The sequence below is a fragment of the Emys orbicularis genome, chromosome 1 (assembly GCF_028017835.1).
Source record: "Emys orbicularis isolate rEmyOrb1 chromosome 1, rEmyOrb1.hap1, whole genome shotgun sequence".
NCBI classification, from domain to species: domain Eukaryota; kingdom Metazoa; phylum Chordata; order Testudines; family Emydidae; genus Emys; species Emys orbicularis.
Genome location: NC_088683.1, coordinates 366,629,367 through 366,633,759, shown reverse-complemented (window position 1 = coordinate 366,633,759; position 4,393 = coordinate 366,629,367). Strand labels below are relative to the sequence as shown.

General features: G+C 45.4%; 1 pseudogene; it reads left to right on the top strand.

Moving 5' to 3' along the window:
* Positions 1–557: 557 nt before the first annotated feature.
* Positions 558–1,496, top strand: LOC135895304 (olfactory receptor 52P1-like; annotated as a pseudogene).
* Positions 1,497–4,393: the final 2,897 nt, after the last annotated feature.

The following is a 4,393-nucleotide window of genomic DNA, read 5'->3' as shown; positions in this document are numbered from 1 at the left end:
CTGTGTGAGACGGGAACGCAGTACTACACAGAGGAGTCCAGAGGAGGGTGAAAAAACGACTGACTGATCTCATGGCATTGTATTTTCTGTAGGATTCCTCAGCCAACTCCTCCTGGATCCCAATGTTATACTTAGTTTCTGCTTTGCTTGCACTGTGAGTAGTGCTTCCCAAAGCTGTGTACAATGGCACCCAGGTTCCTGTACTGAATTCATATAGTCAAATTTAGAACCTCGTAAGATGTTTGAGGAGTTCAATATTTTCCATCCTATGGCATACACGTTGCAGATATTGACATCCAAGTTTATATGCCATCATGCCGCCCATTTATCTGGCTTGGGTAGTGCCTTCTGAGGACGTCTCTGGACTTGACTATGACCTAAGTAATCTGGTGCCATCTGTAAATGTTCGCACCTCACTGCACACACCACTTTCTAAATGCCTATAACATATTTACCGTGCTAATTCTTATAAACTGTATAACCCCCCCTTGCTGTGTTTCTCTTCCTTCACAGGCACCTTGAGCATTTCTGAGCACAATCGACGTATCGAACTCCTCATGGCAGCTTTCAACCTCACCCCCTCTGAACCTTCACCATTTATCCTAATAGGCATCCCTGGCCTGGAAGCTGCCCATATCTGGATTTCCATCCCTTTCTCTATGTTCTGCATTATCAACCTATTGGGAAATGTCATGGTTCTGTTTGTTGTAAGCAAAGAGCAGACCCTGCACAAACCAATGCACCTGCTTCTCTGCATGCTGGCGATCACAGACATTGGCATGTCTACCTCCGTTGTGCCAAAGGCACTGTGTATATTTTGGTTCAATTTGACCAGTATTACTGTGGGTGGCTGCCTCACCCAGATGTTCTTCCTTCATGCAGTTTTTGCTATGCAGTCAGCCATCCTTGTGACAATGGCCTTTGATCGCTACATTGCCATATGTAACCCTCTGAGATATGCCACCATCCTCACCAACTCACGGATAGCTAAGCTAGGTCTAGTGGGTTTGATAAGAGCTGTTCTCGTTGTTCTGCCCTTGCCCGTGCTCCTCAGCAGGCTGCCATTCTGTGCTAACCACATTATTCCCCACACATACTGTGAGCATATGGCTGTGGCAAAGATGTCATGAGGGGACATTACAGTTAACAGGATGTACGGCTTGGTGATAGCAATCGTAGTCAATGCGTCAGACCTGATGCTCATTGCCCTGTCCTATGTTCTGATCATCAGGGCCATCCTCACAATCTCCTTCAAGAAAGCCCACCAGAAAGCCCTTAACACCTGCACATCCCACATCTGTGTGATGCTGATGTCTTATACTCCCTCCCTCTTCTCCTACCTGACACAGAGGTTTGGTCAAGGAATTGCTTCCCATGTACATGTCACCGTCGCTAACTTCTATCTCCTTGTTCCCCCCATGCTCAACCCTATAATTTATGGTGTCAAATCCAAGGAACTTCGTGATAAAGTGGGTAAATACACCTGCAGAAGGTGATCGCCGGGGGCCACTGACTCCTCATTAATCAAGGGTGCTTTGTCCCAGTTTGGCTGAGCTCAGCATTGTGGAAGTTCAGAGTCTGAGAAGCTTCTCACACCTAACATCTTATCACTCCATCACCAAGTCTCTCTGACCATCGCCTGACCTCTTTCAGTGTCACCCATCATCCCCCGATCCCACACACCCTGTCACTTGACCCTTCTGTGACTACCAGACCATCAGAAGATACTCCAATTTTCTGACAGAAGGTGGGTTTCCATTAGTTCCTGTGTGAACAGGGTTCTTAATCAGTTCAACAAACTGAAGCTACACTTTTACATATCTAAAGACAAAGAAAGAAACTGCAGTGCTGAACAGTAATCCGGTGAACAAAATTTACCTGATTTTTCTACTTTCAATTTTTCTGTAATCCTGGAGAATAAAGCAAATGTTTCAGTTGGAATGTGTGAATATAATAAAGTTGCTGCAGGAACTGTGGCTAGAGCTTGTTGCTGGGTGTTGTGAAACCATGTGTTTTTTAGAACCGGACTGATGTGTTAAACTATGATATCACCTTTGAGTCACATTACTTACCACTTTGCACAGTCAATTTTGGAGTTGCTTTTAGCTGGACCTTTCAAAACACACTAACCGTTCCCATTGTAAAAGACATCAAGAGTAGGTGTCGACATTTCATGGTGGAGTTTCAGAGTGGTAGCCGTGTTAGTCTGTATCAGCAAAAACAATGAGGAGTCCTTGTGGCACCTTAGAGACAAACAAATTTATTTGGGCATAAGCTTTCGTGGGCTAGAGTTCAATTCATCAGATTCATGAAGTGAAAAATACAGGGGCAGGTATAAATACATGAAAGGATGGGGATTGCTTTACCAAATGTGAGGTCAGTCTAACGAGATAAATCAATTAACAGCAAGATACCAAGGGAGGAAAAATAACTTTTGAAGTGGTAAGAGAGTGGCCCATTACAGACAGTTGACAAGAAGGTGTGAGTAACAGTAGGGAGAATATAGTAATGGGGAAATTAAGTTTAGGTTTTGTAATGACTCAACCACTCCTATTCTTTATTCAGGCCTAATCTGATGGTATCCAGTTTGTCAAGTTTGTGAAACAGGGATTATCAACATACATCTAGGTGATTGAATCACTTGAAGTACTAAATCCTTCTACTGCACTCAGCCCTGCACGGCCTAGACTGGCTAATACCTCTTTTTTAACATTGGTTTGTGAATACCTTGGACAATTGGAGTAGCAGTGGTCAATGACCATAGTTTGTCTTGAAAAGAAATGATGGCTTTGCGTTTGCCTATGGTTCACTGGCCTCATACTCAGGACAACCAAGTTGAGCAGTTTTGGGTTGAAGTTGTCAAACACAGGGAAGCCGCTGGGGACAAAGACTTTACTGAACTTGGCTCATTTTCATTGCTGTTCCTACCTTTTTGCAACACTGCAGTTCAAAGACTGTTTCTCAGACGAACTTAATAAAAACAAAACTGCACAATAAGATGCAAGAGGAACTTTTAGAAAACATTCCTCATGTTAGGGCCTATATGCAACGACACGAATTCTCTTGTGAACAGTTTGCACCAACAAAAGAAATGATTGCACTGGTCTCTGTTGATGTACGACCAGCACCAGAAGCATTCTACTTCCAATGAAGACAGTGAGGATGAAATGTTGCATTTCAGAGACTAACAGTAACATACTAATTCAACACAATATGTGGACATTGACTACCATCACTGAATGCCATTAGAAATAAATACCATATTAATTTTGCTATAGTTTTTGTATTACATACATTTTGGTTTCCTTTTGGGCTATTCTATCACTGTCATTCTGTGTTTTTCTTTCAAACATTTACCAGTCCATAATCAGGACACAAGTACAAGTAGGGTTTTTTGGAATATGATTGTCATCTCATAGCTTTGTTCCTAAGGTGAACAAACTCCGGTAGCTTGTTTTTAAAATAAATATCTAATTTGTATTAGGTATCGAAGAAAATTTTTCATTTGTTACTTGATGTATACACCAATGTGTTAATAAAAAAAATGTTGTTTAAAGAAGGTTTGGGCTACTTTGGGTTAGTTTTTAAGTGATATTGGGCTATGCATGCAGTAGAAATCTGGCAACCCCAGACCAGAGGGTCCAGAAAAACAGCCCAGAGGGCAGAGTTGGGCTGGAGGCAGAGCAGCAGCACTGATGAAGAAGGCAGAGGTGGGGAGCAGAAGCAGACCAGAGCCAGGGGTTGGGGCAGTGCAGGAGCCAGGGCAAGACTATAGCAGGGAGCTGTGGGGCCAGAGCCAGCATAGTGGATGCCGACTGTGGCACAAGTAACACGGCAGCTGAAAACAAAGAGCAGCTGTGAAGAGCAAGGTGAGGCCATATGCAGAGGGCCCAGCGCAGGGAGATGTTGCTCAGCAGGAGGGCTTTAAAGGCTGAACTCAGAAGGGGGGACATGAACCCAATGGGATGGCAGATGCTGGGGAGAAGGGTCCTGCCACCTAGAGCCTGAGGGCGTGTGGCTACTGCCAGGATAGGTGTCTGACTTGTGGTATCACCTCAGCGCAGGCTGGAGTCTTGGGCACGAGCAGCAGATGAGGGAGGGAGGCAGAGAAGGGACCATGGTCCTCGCACATTTGAGAGTGGAGGGGCCTCGGAAATCCACCATTCACCACAAGCCTGGACCCTGCCCCTCCTCTTCACTCCAAGATTACGTCTCCGGCCAGTCCGGGTAAGAGCAGCCCAAGAGCCCGAGAAGCTGTGGCGAGCAGCAGACCCTCCACCGATCTGCAGGTCGGGGAGCGCAGAAGCAGCTCCTGGCCCATGTCCCTGACCCCTGACCCCGCCGCCTAGGGGAGATGAAGGGTGCGGAGTTCTCCACAGCTGCCCAGATAGCT